The sequence below is a fragment of the Lutra lutra genome, chromosome 10, assembly GCF_902655055.1.
Source record: "Lutra lutra chromosome 10, mLutLut1.2, whole genome shotgun sequence".
NCBI classification, from domain to species: domain Eukaryota; kingdom Metazoa; phylum Chordata; class Mammalia; order Carnivora; family Mustelidae; genus Lutra; species Lutra lutra.
In genome coordinates, this window is record NC_062287.1 from 22,205,680 (window position 1) to 22,224,819 (window position 19,140).

General features: G+C 48.2%; 1 protein-coding gene across 5 annotated transcripts in view; it reads right to left on the minus strand.

Annotated features, from left to right (window-relative positions):
* The window catches only part of KIRREL3 (kirre like nephrin family adhesion molecule 3), a 553,006-nt gene that overhangs the window by 402,717 nt on the left and 131,149 nt on the right, over positions 1 to 19,140 (minus strand). The window lies entirely within an intron of this gene.

Here is a 19,140-nt window from a genome sequence, read left to right on the forward strand (position 1 = left end):
TATAGCAACTACGATGATTGAAATGAAGGGAAAAGATTGTTAATATAAGAGAGGTTTCTACTGGGCATGCTTTAAATCAATGTGCAGAAGCGATTTAAACAACCCATCCTGTCATCATGTTTAAAGCACATTGATTTCTCTCTTTTTCCCTCTTGTGGTTTTTATCTCTTAGGCTGTTTCTCCCTTTCTTGTGGATCTGGATCTCGAGCCAAAGGAAAAGAAACTTCAAGGGGACTGGCTGAAATACATGGAGTGACAGACTGCCCCTCTTAGAACATTTCTAATAAATCACGGAGAAAAAAACACATCTCCACCAAGGTACCGTGTTTGACAAATTGAAATTAAATTGCACCAACTCTGGGAAACCAAGATGGCCTGGTCTGATATTTCTTCCCCAAGTAAATAGCTAACAGATGTTTGCATGTTATGTTTTTAAAAGAATCCCCCTGAACTCTGATCAACATGTGATTCCCAACCCCAGATCCATATTCAGTGTGGACTGTGGGTTCCGGGGCTGAAACTCAACATGGATATTTTTGCAGATCGATGTACATGTATTTTTTTCTCCTTTAATTTAAAAATTATTATCTTGGGGAGAGTGGTAAATGGAATTTTTTGCTAGCAGTGAATTTTCAGTGTTATCAGCTGTCAGGCTGGAAAAATGTATGGCAGTAATAAAGGGGGGAAATATATGATCCATAAATAAAGAAAAACGGGACTTGTTTGGCATTATAAAGTTTTAATGCCTTTAGGTAGCAAAGACTCCAATCAAATCCCCTTCCTTTAAATCCTCTTACGTTCTCTTTGGATTGTGTCTCTCCAATTCCTCCTTCAAAGCTTAGACATGGCGCCCCCACTGGAGAGACCCCGCATACCAAGAAAGGCCACTCCCTTGGCTGGCTCTATGTTAAGACCAGACTGTTCTTCTTCTGTAGGGTCAGGATGAAGGGATGTCAGGCTCATAACCAATGAGAAGCCATGGAAAAGTTTTTCATGCAGAAAACTTTCGTGGAAAGTTCCTTTTTTCCCTCTACTGCTAAGAATTTCCATATGCTGCTGAAAATAATGACCAAGATCATGGACAACATGGATCGATCACCTACAATAGGCCAAGGTCAGGGTTTGCCGCTGTACTACTTGGGTGAACGAGACACAGCACCTGCCTTGGGAGAGTTCTTTGTCTGATGTGGGAGACAGATAAGGTTCTCTACAAGGCAGTTGAAATAAGTCTAGAATAGTCTTTGTATGCAACAAGTGAACAACGGACCTTAGTAATGAATGGGCAAGTGAATGTGAAGGTAAAATTGTCATCCAAGGGCTGGAAATGTAGAGGGCATGGTAGTTTGTTGTTTTGTTTGAGGACAGGCAGAGGAGAATGGATTGGCTAGAGAATAATGGTGGAAGTGACTCCTGACCAGGGAAAAGCCAGCACAAGCCTGGTTCCCGAAAGCTGCTCTTCAACGTCACACAACAGTATAGACATTTTAGTTTTTAATAAGAAGTTTGCCTTGTGTAAGAAGATGATGATGAGTCAGCACATTACCGGCAAGCAATCCCAGGCCATTGTGTGAAGTTCTCTGCTCTGGTGGAAATGTGTTATCTCCCTAAAACATCCAGGCGGGTTCTGCTGCTGTCGCTGTCCTATTGGCGTGCTTCGGTAATGTTTTATGTATTATGCTACTTCCATGCTAAAAGGTACATGCACGTTCCTGCAAATTTAGGTAAATTATGAATAAATTAAATCTTATCTAAATAAACAAGTGTCTTTTTGAACCAAAATGCAAGCTGTCATGAATGTTTAAGTGGACAAGGATGAATCGTCTTTCGGCTGGCTGTCTTACAGAATGCTTTCTATATTCTCAATTTTGGGAAGGCAAGTGCACACAGCGAAAGCCACAAAATCAAGTCTCACCGGGGACATGCACACAGAGCAATGTGGCCTGGGAGAGTGACATATGAAAACACAAGATCCACTATGGGGATTTAAATGATCTGGCTGTCTACTGACACTGCTAAACACTCCTTTTCATGCCATTTTGGAGTTTTGAGGACAGCGTTTCTTTTTTTTTCTTTTTTTTTTTTTTTAAGATTTTATTTATTTGACAGAGAGAGACACAGCGAGAGAGGGGAACACAAGCAGGGGGAGAGGGAGAGGGAGAAGCAGGCTTCCCACTGAGCGGGGAGCCCGATGCGGAGATTAATCCCAGGACCCTGGGATCACGACTTGAGCCAAAGGCAGAGGCTTAACGACTGAACCACCCCAGCGCCCCAGGCACAGAGTTTCTCTCTTATCCTTCCTATCAGCACAAAGAAGCAACTCATGCAAATCTCAAGTCTAGAACTTACTAAAATCCAGATGGGTTTCTTCTCAGTTTATATAGGATTTCTGTAGGAATCTCATGGCCACGGGGACTGGTTCATGCTAGTTAAAATTTTCAAGAATGTTCCAGTGCCAGGATCAAGCCTACGGATGTCAGTGACCATTTTCAGACGACGTCTTAGCAACACAGTCCCACTTCTCATGACTCACAAAATCCAACGGTCGAGTCGGATGGGCAGGGGGCCCTGGGTTTGCAGAATAATAGAGAAGGCCATGCTTTTGCATCTCTATGCTCTTGTACTTTCTGTTCCTCTGTCCAGATAGCCTTCACCCCCCTTGTCGATCTGTGGAACAACTAAAGCTCTCTTCTGCAAGACTCGGGCCCTTTCCCCTGGGTCCTCATCTGAGCTCCTCAGGAAGAGTGAGGGGTTTTCATCTGACCATAAGCACACATGAAGGCAAAGGCCTGTATCTACTTCCTGACCATGTATCCCCACATCCAGAAGAGTGCCAGGCATTCAGAAGGCATTACAGTATGAATCCTGCCTCTGGTACCTACAGCTTACTGTAGAAATCTATTTATAACACTTGTAAGGTCACAGCACTTCATTATTTGCTTCCATGTTGGTCTGGCTCACCAGATGGCTGGGCCCTCAAAGCCACAAGTCCTACTCAACTGATCTGTATTCCTAGGACCAGGCACTGTAAGTACTTGATAGATGTTTATTTCTTGCAACAAAGTTATATTCATTACATTTCAATTAATTGTAGCAATAAACTTGAAACTTACTAGCTCCTTTGTACCCTATAATATCATCTTTGTCCCTAAGGGAGCTGTCTGCGCTCAGGGTCTAGGTACCCCTTTTAATTATTGTTGACAGCAGTCTTTCGGATTCTCTCTTAATGGGCCAGAAAGGTCTTATTCTTATGCATATCTATTCAACAACTGTCTTTTTTCTACTTAGTCTGTGCAAGAAAAGACAAAGGCCAGGTTCAAAGGCAGATCTTTGGGTTGAAACAAGGAGGAATAAGCCGCAGTCCTAAGGGACTAACATTCCCTTCCTCTCTCCACCCCACCTCTGTGTCTCCCTGGGGTTTGGGGCTGGGTAAGGATAGGCCAGGGGGGAGAATGGTTGGGCATGTCCAGCTCCACTGAGCTCTGGCTCAGTGAAGAGGCAGGACAGGAGAGAGGAGAGCACTTTCAGGATGGGGTGGTGGGGAGGACCACTCAGGACAGGTGTCACCGAGCCTGTTTTGATGGAGCTGCCATGGGGTGGCTCGGCTTCATCAGATGCTATATCCAGGTTCTGTGTCCGGGACGATGGACTAAGATAGCGCATTCAACCCGTGAAGCTGAGTCCAGTCTGACCCTTGCCACAGGGACCCATCTGCTCGACTATCTATGTGTGAACTTCTAAGGAACGTCTACAAACTTTGTTTTAGGACCTAACTCTCTCAGTTATGAGAAAACACTCCCTTGTATCAGGTCTAACTCTCTTAGGATTCTGTGATACAAATTCTTTTCTATCGACTCTGTTCCAAGTGGAGAGCACCAACATCCGGGCACCTTCTTCCTTGGGATAAGCACTTACCCACTGGAAGACCATGATTGTATCGGGGCTCACTCTCTTCTTTTTCAGATGAGGTTCCCTAACATCCACAGGGTCACCCTCCCTTGGGATCGAATTCTAGAAACAGTGCTAGAACGGGTCTAGTGGTGCCTCCTCCTCAGGGAGAAGAATTTGCAGAGCTTCATGGTCAGACTTGGCTCTGGCCCCCCATGATGGCGTATACAGTGAGGTCCAGGAGGTGTCACGAGCTGGTGGCACCACAACTGAGAGGCTGTGAAGGGCAAGTTACTGGTGAGAGGACACGGACACATTTTCAGAAAGAGGACTACCGCCCACCACAGAGCCAACTGCCGCAGACGCTGGGCTGACCATGAGTTTGACTCAGCAGGACATTCCCTCAGTCCGATTGAGAGCTGCCCTCTCAGTCAGGGGAGAACAGGGGCCAAGTTCAGAAGGACTGAGCATCACAGATACAGGTATTTTTTTTTTTTTTCTTTCTGTAAAAGCAAGGCCTTTACTTGGTTCTCTGAAGAACTGGAGAGTTCTGAGTTTATCCACGGGCTTCCTGCCTAACTGCACACAATCCGAGGCCAAACTGAGAGGCCGGTCCCTGTTTCTGTACAACAGCTTCCTCGTTCTCTCCTGCCCTTTAGGACAATATCCTGCACAATCAGGCCAGCAAGAGATGACACAGAACAGCTCCCCAGGAGGAATACACAGTCTCTGAGCAAGACAAAAAATAAGAAAAAACACTAATGGAAAACCCACTGGTGCAGGTAAACTGTGTCCCCACCCTATGAAAGGCAAGTGTGGAGGTCTAGAGATAGGATTTGATCTTGCCTCGGAGTCACAGGGAATTTGGAAGATCTCCAAGTGTAAAGGTCCTCGTGAAATCCTTACCCCGGGAGAGATTTCATGGTAGGTGTCGGAGAGGGTGAGCTCATTCACTTTATTATTTATGACAGCAGGGAGCGATTCCAGCGCTCAATTCCTGGATTTCATTTGGACCTGCCCAGTCCCGTCCCTCAGGGATTTTTCACAGCCTAATTAGTTGTACTATGAACCCCCAAATGAGCCAAATTGGTAATGGAATACTGGCTACTATGAGTGAGGTCCTAAAGTGTGGCAAAGAAATGGGGTCTCGGGGGAAGCCTGCTCAGGTACGGTCTTCCTTGTCACCCCATCCCTCCTGACAGGTAACCAACAGGTGAGGAAGAGACAGGCTTGGAAAACCCAGTTTTCCAACCTTTGGCTAAAGAGGGGGCGGGTCTGAGAGAGAACTGGTATAGGGTGGGGGGCACTGAAGAGAAGACACCACAGGCGGAGGGACGAAGGGGAGGAGGCCACACCCACCAAGCCAGTGAGACTGTCTTCATGTGTGTGCTGTCTTTTCCATGGCGGCCTCTCTTGAAGACTGAGGGGCTGGGACGCATAATTGTCACCGGGCAGTCAGCTGCGAGGCCCATCCATTATCGGGAGACTGACAGCACGCCGGCAGCCTGTCTCAGAACTTTACTTAATAAATCAAAGCTGACAACTCCTCCCAAATTGATATGAACAGGCTCTTTAGTGTCCATGACCTGCATACGTTTTATTCATTTCGCTTTCGAAAGTAAGAGGTGAACAGTAATCACAAACAATCTGGTTCTGTCAGGGAGCAGCAGCCCATCTTCCCTCAGCCACCAGGAAAAGGTGAGGCCCCAGCAGGGCGGCCCGGCCTGGACTGCAGGAGCCAGAGGCGGAGAGCCAATGACAGAGTTACGAAATCTGTGGGATTTCGGAAATTTCACCCACATTGTCTCAGGGGAGCCGCACTGCCATCCTGTCAGGCGGACTCCATTCTCTGGACTCCATTCTCCTTTCAGAAGAGGAAGTGCAGGCGGAGAGAGGGCACGGCTGCAGTCCTGCACCTGTGGCAGCTGTTACCCAGAGTGGCGCCCTGAGCAGGGGACTTGGCCTCCAGCAGCCTGGCCTCCCGACCTGGCAGGACCCCCAGAGGGAGGCTCCCTTGGTTGGGGGGGGATACAGAGTGAACCCAGGCCTCTCCCGTCCTCTACCCAAGCTGCTGCCTCTTCTTTTATCTCCTCGTTCTGGGGTCATGTTCTCCGCACCTTCCACAGGACCGGGGGCAAACCCATCTAAGTGGATACGGGCGAAGGGACAGGAGTGAGTGGCCTGCCCCGGTTAGCATTGCTGCTGTCAACTGAGACTACTTTTGCCAGGAACTCCAGAGGACAGTGTTTCAGCCGATGTTTATCACCACAGTCAAAGGGAGAACTCAACTGGCGGAAATGTGGGACCTGGGAATCTAGCTGATGAGGGGCCCTGGCTGTTTGGAGAGGCTAAGGCTGATCGACGAGGGCCCTGGATGACAGACCTCCATCTGGCTCACTCAGGATACCCCACTGAGAACAGCCAGGCCAAAGAGGCAGTGAGAATGGAGGGTGAGGGGATAAAATGGGACCGAGCCACATAGACACCAACTGAGTCAACGGCAGAGTGGGATTTGCTCTTGGAAGTTCAGATAAGTAATATGGGTGGCCCTCATGGGGCCTGGGTGCCCCTCTCTGAAGGTGACAGGGCCTTGGTCTGTCCTGGTTCCAAGGGTTGGGAAGGAGAAGGATCCTAAACAGAGAAGACTTTGATCTCAGACCATTTACCCATGTTCCAATTACACACAGGACCAGACTGCCTATGTGTGTGTGTGTGTGTCTGTGTGTGTGTGTTGCATTTTTAGGTAGCCTACTCAATGAAAGAGCTGTATTTTGGATACCTGAGTGTGTGGGTCACGGGGCTGTGGTGCCCTCCCGCAATGGCACGCGGCTATGGGAAAAGTCCTGGGCCAGGCATCAGGACGTCACTTACTCGCTTGGGGGAGGCACTGCTCTAGATGGTTTCATGGAAACTTCCTCGGGAATATTGCATATAGACACTTCTGGCTAAATTAGAGAAAGTGAGTAATTGTTGAACCGATTTTGGAGCACGCTCTGGGAGTCACTCTGGGTGGTATCTCCCCCTTTCCCAGTCCTCCAACCCCACAGAGACAGCAGACTCAACACCCCCTCCCACCCCATCGCCTGGAGTGTTTCCTTCTCTTTTCTGGCCTGCGGGACACAAGTGGTAGACCCCTTAGTGTGAGAGAGTGAGACAGCCTGACAGGGACACGAGCTCTGTATTTGCTCCTTTTTGATGGGACAGCATAAAGCTGGATTATTCTTCTGGGCTCCCTTAGGACACACATAGGCAGGGGGATCCAATAAACAGGCCAGGAGACACCGAAGCAGCTATAAAGCAGGCCACGGCCTCTCAAGAGGCCTGGGTGGCCGCCATCTCCTTGCCTGCCTGCGCTGGCTTTCCCCTCGCCATTCTCTCACAAAGCATGACTTTCCAGGAATTTGAGAGGATAAGAAGGGAGAGAATGAGCGGAACAACCACTCAGTTTGCTTGGATTCAGATGCTTGTGGTTCTGATCTCAGCCCTGCTATTTATTAGCTATCTAACCCGAGACCAATCATCTAATCCCCCTTATTCAACTTGCGTGGTTTGGGAAGGAGCACACTGACTGCTTCCGGGCACCTATTATGTGCCCGGCATCCTACATATATTTTCTTACTTCTCATCACAACCAGGAAACTCATTCTTGAGATAGGAAGTCTTCTGCAGAAGGTCACCCGGCTTTGTGGCTCCCACGCCTGAGCTCTGTCTGCCTTCATAGAACCAGCTGGGGACATCCATGACATGGTGAAGTGGGGACCAGCAGAGAAAACACCTTATGGATTCGAAATCCCTCTACAAATGTAAGACATTGCACCTGAGGTCAAAATATCTGTTGTGATTTTGTTATGTTCATTGTCGAAGAAGAAGCTGGAGCCAGGGGGTTAAGGCACCATGCTAAAGGCCCCATAGCAAAGCATTGACAGGCTCTGAACCTGGTCCCCGTGCCCTTAGTTTTGTGCCTAGTTCTGGAAGGCCGGCAGACTCCCTGAGCAGAAGCTGTGAGTCGGTCCTCAGGCTGGACTAGAACAAAGACGCCCTCAGACAATATCCAGGGAGGGGCCGCTCTTTTCGTGTCTTTTGCTAAATGCATCTGTGGCCAGAGGAGGTGACTTCCACTGTGTGTGTGTGTGTGTGTGTGTGTGTGTGTGTGTGTGTGTGTCTGTGTGTCTGTGTGTCTCTGTGTGTGTGTGTCTGTGTTTATTTCTCCCGGAAAGCTGTTGTCTCCATTCTTGAGTCCATAAAATCTCACTGGCAACAAAGACCATGTAACTCTGGTGAGGCCTTTGTGTTGTTGCTGAGTTTTTTGGTTTTTTTTCCCCTTTCCTCATGGAAAAATATTTCCTTTTCCTAAACACTATCAACTTCAATCAAATTATGTCTATTGCAAAACCATGAAAGGATGCTAAGATTGCATCCTTTGGGTGGGTTTTCTTTTTTCTTTTTCCTTCACTTTCTCTCAATCCCTCCACTCAGCTCCTTGAAGAATTAAGGTTTGGTCCTTTCAAATGTAAATTAAGCAATTTGCAAAATATGTATTTTGGCATATGGGCAACTTGGCTTTCCAAACAGACTGGGGTTTTATTGATTCTGTGAACTGCCATCTCATGAAGTTATCCTGTGGCCATAATTTGAATCTTTAATATGAGGAGACTGGCCTTGTGTGTAATAAGCTGTGTCTGATTTCAACCTACCCCACTCCCACGTCTGGGCTTTTAAGTGGGGAAGAGAAACAATGTCAACCCTAATACGCTCTTCACGTGTGTAGTTTCCCAAATGTTATTGTTACCGTTTTGCCAATTTAATTTATTATTAAAACAATATTTGATGCTGCAAAAGAAATTAAAACATGGAAAACATCCACCCACAGTTCCACCAGCCTAAGACAGCTCCTACTTACCCAGCACCCTCCAAATTTTTGTCACTATGCATATGCTCCCTAGGGATTTGTAACAATACTGTAACAATGATTCTCAAAATAATTTTTATGAAATTCAGTTTTTTTTTTCGAACTCCTTTCAATAACTCTGGGCTCATTTTGCAGAAACCTTGATACTCTGTTGCATTCCATAGACATGACAGAGACTTTGCATGTCAGACATTAACAATATGTTTCTGGGTCTTTACTTAACGACATTGACAGTGGGGCAGAAAATAAATGCATGGCGATTGATCTCCAAGGTCAACTGTTTCAGTCCTCTGCATCAGCAAATAACGCACAGGAATTGTATCACACCAGCCTGTTCTGAAAACATGGAGGGAGAGAGGGCCCTCCAGTGTTGGGGGAGGGGAGAGCTTTTCTTAGGGGGAGAAACTTCTCCCCACATTTGGCTTCAACTCCTCATACGCAGTTGCTTTTTTTTTTTTTTTAATTCTATTTTTCTCTTTGATGTTGATATTTCTTTTTCTTTTTTATTGTGGTAAACGTTCATGATACTATATTTACTATTTTAACTATTTTGAAGTGTATAGTTCAGGGGCATTTAGTACATTCACGCTGTGCAAACATGAGTACCATCGAGATCCATTTTTTCTTCTTTTTCTCAAACTGAAACTCTGTACCAATTACATAATAACCCCCTATTGTCCATTCCCCCATTCCCTAGAATAGGCAACCACTATTCCACTTTCTGTCTCTATGAATATGTCTATTCCGAGTACTTCACATAAGTGAAATCACATAACCTCTCTCCTTTGGTGTCTGCCTTATTTCCCTTAGCATTATTTCTCCAAGGTTTATCCATGTGATAGCATGTGTCAGAAATTCCCCTTTATAAGACTGGATAATATCCCATTGTATGAACATAGAACATTTTGTTAATCCATTCATTGTTGATGGACACTTGGGCTGCTTCTCCTTTGGGCTATTGTGAAGAATGCTATGAATACAGGTGTACAAACATCTTTTGAGTTCCCGCTTTCATTTGTTTGACAGACACCCAGGAGTGGCATCGCTAAGTCATATGGTAATTCTGTTTGGTTTTGGAGGAACCACCATACGGATTTGCACAGTGGCTGCGCCACTTACATCCCCACCGGCAATGTCCCAGGGTTCCATTTTGGTTCCTGGCGATGATTTCAGCATCCCCCCTCTCTCCACGTGTTAAAAACTAGCTACAGCCCTAATTAAAATAATCCTCCATAGATGTAGATTCATCTTTGGCTTTGATGCCCAAGATCGAGATGAGGAGTCTGAGGCAGGGAGGTTCAGCCCCTCTCTGGGAGCGTGGAGCTTGGCGTGGGCAGAACTCCTCTCCAGGCAGTCTGACTCCGGAGCTTGGGCACATCATCATCGTGTTACGCCGGCTGTCAGAGAAACTGCTCTTAGGCCAGACTCTCTGCAACCATATTTCACAAATTTGCTATTTCACCACTCAGAACTGCTTTGTCAAAAAGCAGCATTATGTCCCTGGTTTGTGGCCAGCCTCAGTGAGAGCCAAGATTCTGCCTCTGTCCTTGGTCCTGATCCTGGCCTTTCTCATCTTGCGGCTCTTCCCGCCTGTTTCTCCTGCTGGCTTTGGGTGCCGTCTAGCCTGGGACACAAGGAGGCCCACCTTGGGATGATGGCCCATGTTTTCTTCCCTCCTTCCACCCTTGCTGCTGCACTATTTCTAGGCTCACTTGTCAGAGCTTCTCAGGGTCAGGGCTCTCCTGGACCTGGTCTAGGCTGCGGGCGGTGGGCTTGGGCAGAGGCTGTGGACCCAGGCAGAGGCTGTGGACCCAGTGGATACCAACATGAGGAGGTTTGGAGGCAGCAAAAGATGGTCCTGCCTTTAAAAAATTTTCTTGGGAGCCTGGGTGGCTCAGTGGGTTCAGCCGCTGCCTTCGGCTCAGGTCATGATCTCAGGGTCCTGGGATCGAGGCCCGCATCGGGCTCTCTGCTCAGCAGGGAGCCTGCTTCCCTCTCTCTCTCTCTGCCTGCCTCTCTGTCTACTTGTGATCTCTCTCTGTCAAATAAATAAATAAAATCTTTAAAAAAAAATAAAAAATTTTCTTAAAGGGCTCCTGACACTCCGACTTCCCTTTGCCTTAAGCCTCGTATTTCCCAAAGTTGGTCCCTGGGATAAAACTCACTCTGCTGCTCCCCAGGGAACAGCTCATAGGCTAGCCATTCCATCCATCTACCCAGAAGAGTCATAATGCACTTTCAGACAGTGAAGGCTCAGGGAAACTTCACAGCAAAGAAACCTGCTTAACTTCATTTAAGCCACAGTATCCAGCAGAATCTCTATTAAAATACAAAAAATATGTAAGTAGGGTAAGAGTTGAAAATCAAAGATAAAAATCTATCTACCTCACAACTTTGCCTCGGCATCTAAACATAGGAGTTGGGAACAAGTGAAGACAAGATGGCCTTTAAGTTTTTTCTCACAGTATTTAATTAAACTACTTGATCTTTCTAAGCCGCAGTGTTTTAATGTATCTTTTTTTTTAAATAAAAAATAACACTGGCTTGTGATAGAACAGTCAGGAAAATATAAAGGTAAAATAAATAACTCATAATTCCAGTACCCAAAGATAATTGTTGTGAGCATGCCGAGTATATTCTAACAACATTTTCTGGGAATCTATGTTTTTTTTTAAATGTTTTATGAAATGGTGAAAATGTCAGGGACAAAGTTTTACATCCCGAAATATTTTCTCACTTAACAATGTATCATGAGCATTCAATTTCTTTTTTTTTTTTTTAAAGATTTTTATTTATTTATTTGAGAGGCAGAGCACAAGCAGGGGAAGGGGGAGAGGAAGAGGAAGAAGCAGACTCCTGGCTGAGCAGGGAGCCCAACATTGGACTCAATCCCAGGACTCTGAGGTCATGAACTGAGCCAAAGGTGGACACTTAACCAACAGAATCACCCAGGGGTCCGAGCATTCAGTTTCTTACTGTATGCAACTGTTGAAGGGAGGCAGGAAACCTGATAGGAGTGTAGAAGAGAAGGGAGCTGGCATTTATGTGCATTGCCAGGTGTGGGATCATTTACGTAAGCGAGTGAGAGCCATAAGGCTCATAGGTTTGGGAGTGGAAGGGACACAGCTGGTGCCCCACCCAGACCCCTATGTCTTCCTGCTTGTTCCATGTGCCCATCTCTACCCTCATGTGCTTGGCCTGCCCTGGTCCCACCTGCAGCTATGGAGTGTGTGTGTATGTGTGTGTGTGTGTGTGTGTGTGCGCGCGCCCTTGGGCCAGTGGAGACATCTTGCCCTGTTATTTGCCCCAATTTTCAGAGAATGAGAAATACCTGAGAGCATTTATGTCCCTTGGGCCCTCAGCCAACAACTGGTGTGAGGGATGAGTATTTGCTCAGAATTAGATACACTCTAACATGCATTTACATTCCACACATCTCTCTCTGCAGGATCAGCCGAGACGGGCTCTTCAGCTCTGCCTAAAATCACACTCTTGCTTGGCTTCTTCCTGTCTCTATTCTGCTACTTTTCTCTTTCCTGCTTCTCCTGGGAGCACTTCATCAGGGATCCTTGCCCAGCGATGGCATCTAAACCTCTGACCTGAGACAGGAACTTCCTCCAAGGTCATACCTCTTGTAAGCAGGGTATGTAGGACTGGAATGGCAATCTTCCAGACCCCAGAGCCAACACGGTTGCTAACACAATCCCTTGTCTGATTCCAAAGGAGGCGGTGGAGGGGTGTGAAGGAAAGTCTCTGAGCTGCCCTGGTCACCAGCTGCAGGGATGAGGCTGGGCCATCCTGCTCGGCCCGGGATGCGGTGGTTGGAGGCAGTAGAATACTGTTACGGGGATGCAAGGAAGCCCTTCTCTCCTGCTTCCATGCCCCACCTTGGGGAAATTAACCTCGTCTAATCTAAGCGGGTGCCCCGGCCCCGTTCCAGACAGCGGAAGGGCACAGAGCTCGTGTTGAAGATGAAATAAGCAATAGACATGCAACTCGATCACACAGGCACCCAGCCAAGGCCCCACTTACAGCACAAACGGCCCCAGCCAAGCAGGCCAGGAGGCTCACGTACCAAAGCCCAAGAAATATTACTGTGGCTTCACACTGGGAAGCAATTTGGTCCATTTCAGCCATCATGTCATGGCAGCAAAATACACAAATATACACAAATACAGACCAGACTCATCCAACGGAGCTTTTCTCTCATTAACCTTGGAGGACAACGCACATCCCGGCGAAGGCTGCCGTCAGAGAGGCTGCCGGGCTAGATTCAATGAGGCAACAGGACTTAAACAGCAGACATTAGCACTGCCAAATGCACTTTCCCTTTCTGTGCCCCAGAGGCCGTTGTAAATGCTAAGAAGGGGTGCGCGGGCGGAAGGGGAAGCTGGCACGATGTGGTGAAGTGCGTACTGCTCGCCATTGGCTGCTGTTTTGCCATCAGCTAAAGAGATTAATCTCTCAGCTCTGACTTCCTTTGAGGTTAGCATGTGTCCTCTCCACCCCTCCTTCACACACAGACACACACACGTGCACACACAGCACCGGTGGGACTCCTCACCTGCCGTCCACCAGGCAGACGCATCTTTTGGCTTTGATCTTTGGCAAGGCCGTGTCAGTAGCAGAGCATGCGTGCATGTGCGTGTGCGTGTGTCTGTGTCTATGTGTGGTTTCCTGTTGGGTCCTGAGGAGGAAGAGGAGCTGGGTTGCTCTTGCTGGAGGACATGCCAACAGGCTTGTATAGAGGCAATCAGTACGCAGAGTCTTCTGCAAAGCGATGCTGATGGAAAGACCGTCTCCCAAACCATCTCGGCCATAGTTCTGTTGATGGCTGCAGACACAGGCCTTTCTGCAGCCGCATGTTCAGGCTGTTAGCAGGGGCTGTGTTTTTTGCTGGGGAAAGAGTCTGGGGGGGAAGTGAGCCTCCTTTAAACAAGGCAGCTGTGCCGTTCCCAGCGGGGGCTTCCGGAGTTGGCCGAAGGGCTAGTGTCCTAGGACAGAGGTCCCAGCCAGTGACGGATTCTGGTTTCTCTCAGATTTACTTAATGAGCTGTTGGGGCACAAACTTCCTTTTACTTATTTATTATTTATTCATTCATTTATTTTTTAAGATTTTTAAAAAATTATTTATTTGACAGAGAGAGAGAGAGAGAACAAGCAGGGGGAGCAGCAGGCAGAGGGAGAGGGAGAAGCAGGCTCCTCACTGCAGAGAGCCCCCTCCATGCAGGGGGCTCCATCCCAGGACCCCAGGATCATGACCCAAGCCAAAGGCAGATGCTTAACCAACTGAGCCACCCAGGTGCCCCCAAAACTTCCTTTTAAACAAGTTAGACAAGGACAACGGTTGATGTTTGCCGAGTTACCCATCTAGGGAGAGTCTTATAAAGAAGACTTTATACGGTATCAAAGCCCTTGTCCCTGGCCCACAGGTGGGAAGAGGAGAGGACCACAGGCTGTGCAGGTGAAAAATAATTACACTAAAAGCAAATACTTACCCATGGCGATTCTGTGTTAGGTACTGTTCTCAGCACTTTACATATATTCCAGTCTTATTCTAGACTTATTCTAGTCTCACAGGGTTAGACGGACCCCTGAAGGAGCTTCCATCTTTATCCCCACTTTTACTCATGAGGAAGCTGAGACATGGAAATTCACCCAAAGCCTTGGAGCTCCATTTAGCTGAGACTGGAACCAGGCAGTCTGTTTCAGAAATCTCTGCTTCCAACCACAGGGCTATATAACCTGTCCGTAAATAGGCAACTGGACTGGACAGTGGACAGCAGTCTCAAAGGATAGGGAGGGAGCCATACCCAGAGAGGCAAGGAAGGGATTGCCCCACGGGGCCTCTCGGGTACCAGAGTTCATTAATAATCTAACAGAGAAAACCACACGCCTAATACACATCGAAAAAGCTTAAAACGTTGGTTAAAACATCTACAAATTAGTTGTCATTAGAGATAAAACTGCTACCCAGTTCTGAGAAGTTTGCACAAAGTTGCACAAAGAAGTTTTTTCCCGGGGCGCCTGGGTGGCTCAGTGGGTTAAAGCCTCTGCCTTCGGCTCAGGTCATGATCTCAGGGTCCTGGGATCGAGCCCCGCATCGGGCTCTCTGCTCGGCGGGGAGCCTGCTTCCTCCTCTCTCTCTGCCTGTCTCTCTGCCTGCTTGTGATCTCTGTCTGTCAAATAAATAAATAAATAAAAATCTTTAAGAAAAAAAAAAAAAGAAGTTTTTTCCCAAGGGTTCCCCCCCCCCCCCCCCCCAGCTTCCAGGAAGAGGAAGTGACTTTCAGAAGAGCCAGAGTGGAGGCCGGAGAGGCAGGCGCCCCCAGAGGCCACAAGGGGGCAAGACTGCTTGTTAGGGCACCAACTTTCGCCTGAGTCTTGCTACTTCTGGTCCACCCGACACAGTACCTCTTGCTGGCTTACCTGTCTTACCCGCCTCTTTTTAAATCCGCACCTATCCCAGTTGAAAACACATGTCTTTCCCTTTTGGAATTTTCTTAATTTTGTTCTCCCCAGCCATTATTTAACTTTACGGCTGTGTTGAACTCTGACAGGGTATACTACCGTGTGGAAAAGCACAATCCCCCCAAAGTTGTGTCTGGGTCGCTGGTGGCTCAGGATTCTCATGCCTCAGCCCCTGGATTCCAAGAGCCCATCACAGCCTGGAAGGGAAGAGGCACTCTTGACCTGTGGCTGAAGTAAGGGGGAATTCAGGAAAGGAGTAAGGAGATAAGGAAGAGGAGGGATGACGCTGGAATTAATTTCAATGAGACAAACACTTGAAAAGCATTCATTATGTGTCAGTGCTTGTTGCTCAGTGCTGGGAATGCAGAAGACAGGCTCTCCCTCACCAGGCTGTGAGCTCTGTGGTGCAGGCACTGACACGTACGTGCACAACGACATGACAATTTGATAAAAAATTAATGAAAGTGTGAGCAGTGGGTTCTGGGAGCACAGAGGAAGGAGCCTTTATTTATGTTTCAGGCAGAAGTTCCGGGGAGAGTTATAGAAATGGTATCATTTAAGAGCACTGAATGACAGGAAGGAAATCTGATGGATGGAGAAGGGTGTTCCAGGCAGAGGAAAGAGTTTGAGCCAAGGGAGAGAAATGCATGACCTGCTCAAGAGTTGGCCATTGTCCCCAGTGTGGCCAGACAGCAGGCTGGAGAGAGACAGAAGAGCCAGACTGTCAAGGGCCAAATCCTAAAAGTTACAAGGAGTTGACAAAAGTTTCTAGATGGGACATTGGTTTGGCTGGATGTATGTTTCAGAGGGACTCCTAATAGGGGTGGAGAACAGATGGACAGCCCAGTGAGGAGACCACAGCCTTGGTCCAAGTTCATCCCAAGGATGAACATCTTGGGATCCCATCTTGGGAGTACCAGTGCAGGTCAGCAGTGATGGACACTTTGAAAGCGGAGTGAGCCTACACTTGATCCTTCTCCGCAGCTCAGGAAATAAGGACCTTCTGCACACCCATTTCAGCATATTCGTGTTCTACCAGGCCCCAAAGCCACCTCTGCCACAGTCTTTATGGATGCTCCCAGGTGTAAACAAATTCTCCATCCTCTCTGCTCCTCTCTTCTGTGTTGGCTTTTCTCTCTGTGTTGAGAACAGATTTGTATTAATCTGAGTGCTCCTTTTCCTTGTCCTCACGTGGGCTGGGAAAGGGCCGGGTCCTGGAAGCATGAGAATGTGTTTTGCACTAGAAGACACGGCACCTCCTACCTATGTTGTCCTGGGGGCTTGGTTTCATCATTTCCGGGAATGTATGGGTCAGGCTGTATCCAGGTAAGCAGAATCCATGCCACGTAGTCCAACAGGAGAGACTGAGGATCCCCAAAGGTGGAGTCCAAGCCAGGACTAGAGACACAAGGGAAGTATTTCCTCAACTCAGGAGTCAGGGCCAGTGGGTGGGAGATGGGACCACCAAAAAGACACCCCTGCCATCTTCGAGACACCTGAAAGCTGAGACAGCAGGGTGACATTGCCTAACTGCCCCTCTCCACCCCCTCTCACCCCTGTGAGAGCCTGCGCTGGCTGAGTCTGCCTGGAAGTCAGCTGGAAGGGAGTCTGGAAAGCAGAGTTCGCAGGGGAAGTGTGGGGAATCGAGCTGAGCTTACAAACAAGGCAAATGACCAGCACAGGTGTCCCTTGCTCCCTGAAACAGGAATACAGCATTCCTAGGAAACCTGAGGTAGCCAAAATGATGTAGAGCAAAGAAGCAATTGCCATTAATTAATACAGAAAAATTTCTGAGCGTTCATACACCCACCCTCCCTACCCAAATCCTCTCTCAGGCTTTTCTGATACCTTAGGATACATCTTTCGAATGGATGCACGAAGTAAACTGAGATGGATCACAGACACAGTTCAAAGCTCTGGGGGGTGAATACCAAGATGCTGAGCCAGCGGTTTCTGTGGAAGGAGCCTGATGGGGCCACCAGTGCTGTGCGGGATTCGGGTGCCGCCTCTGTAACGCTTAGCCAACAGGTACTAATGTAGGTCTTTCATTAAAGCGAAGTGGCATACCATGATCTTTCAAAAGGCGGGGGATTCCTGTATAACAAATTCACAAAAATCCTCTAGCCCTACTCATGTCACAGGATATTGGTGAGAACCAACTGGGATGATCTACATCAAAGCCCATCATGAATTTCAGAAAGCTCCCCACGTGTGGTTCTGAGCTTGTCTGTGCTTATATACTGGTGGTTGTCCGGCAGCCCAAGAAAGCCCACACTTAAGTATTCAGTCATTAATTCTCTCCCCGCCCGGATCAAGAGTCAGGAAGGATGGACAGTGTTTCCCTGGTGCTCGTCCAAGGAACATGTCCATCCAACAGGCTGTCACTGAGGTCTGGGGGCACTCCGCTCATACCCATGTGTAACAAATCTTTCTGCACAAGGTGAGCACTAAATCACGTGTTTCCTTTTTTTTTTTAATTATTTATTTGAGAGGGAGAGAGAGACAGAGAAAACATGAGGGAGCGTGAGAGAAACCCAAGCAGGTTCTGCACTGAGCGCGTGAAGCTGAATGAGGGGTTTGACCTCACGACCTTGAGATCATGACCCGAGCTGACACCAAGAGTTGGACCTTAACTGACTGAGCCACCCAGACGCCTCATCCAGTCATATATTTCTATACTGTTAGTGTCAGAACTACCTTAGTCTGGGTGGCAAGTGGGCATCAGGCTCGGAGAGAGGTCCCTCTAGCCCCCTGCCCTCCTTGGCAGTGAGCAGCCCTCATGAACGGAGCCACAGACAAGGGAAGAGGTCCAGTGCTATCTAGGTGAGACGGCGCGAGAGAGGGAAAACACCGGAGAAATTCCAGACACATCATCTGATCTTCATGACAGAAGAGATCCCCCAAAATAGGGCCAATGCAGTTGAAACCTTTAGTCTCTTCAGCCCCATTAACCCACATCCACCCAAATGGATTCTCAGCCAATCCCACGGAGATATCCTGTCAGAACTACCCCACGTCATTTGCAGAGTGAAGTGAATATCAATAAAACTGTAATGAGTAATTTTCCCAGCTTCACTGACTCTTACTGGAAATCAAGCCCGTTCTCTGCCGTGGGTATTGACAAAACTCCGTTCCTCCTGGGAGCTGCTTTCTTCCACTGGGTAAACCTGAACCCATCGGAGCAGACAGGAGGTGTGCCAGTTCTACGGGCACGGGGACGTGGATGGCAGGCTCGGAAAGGGCACTCTGGTCCCTGCCCCGTGATCGCAGTGAGAAGCCCTAATGAACGAACAGGTTCAATGTTCTCCCTGCTCAGGCGACAGAAAGAGCATTGCACCAGGAAGGCAGACACCTGACCGCTGGTCTCCAGTTTCTCCCAACCACCCCTGCCATCTACTCGAACCCCTGTGGACCTCGTTATTTCATCAGCGACACCAAAGGGCCCTTCCAGTTCCACATTCTCTGATTCCGAGAGACAGAGAAAAGGCACAGAGAAATCTACCTGCCAGAGAGTGACACATTTGACAGTGTAGACCCTTGAGGCTGAGTCTACACTGCCAGACGTTCAAGAAACAGACAGAGTGGGAGTTTGGCTGGCAGTTTCTCGCTGTGGCTCCCTGACTACAGAGAGCCTGGGCATCGCACCTGCTCCGTGGCCGTGACAGCCAGCACTGGGAGACCGAGCTGTGAGTGACAAGGCGTTAATTCAATGTGTAGGAAGTATGATGGTTAGGGACTGGCCTCGCCCTTTCCTCATTGCTCCCCACTGTCTGAAAGGCTGTCAGCAACTCCCGCTGATGCCTAGCTGCTGGGGCCTTGCTGCCTTCCTCCTCGGGACCGAGGTGTGTGAGAAAGCACGGAGGTGTTTCTGCAGC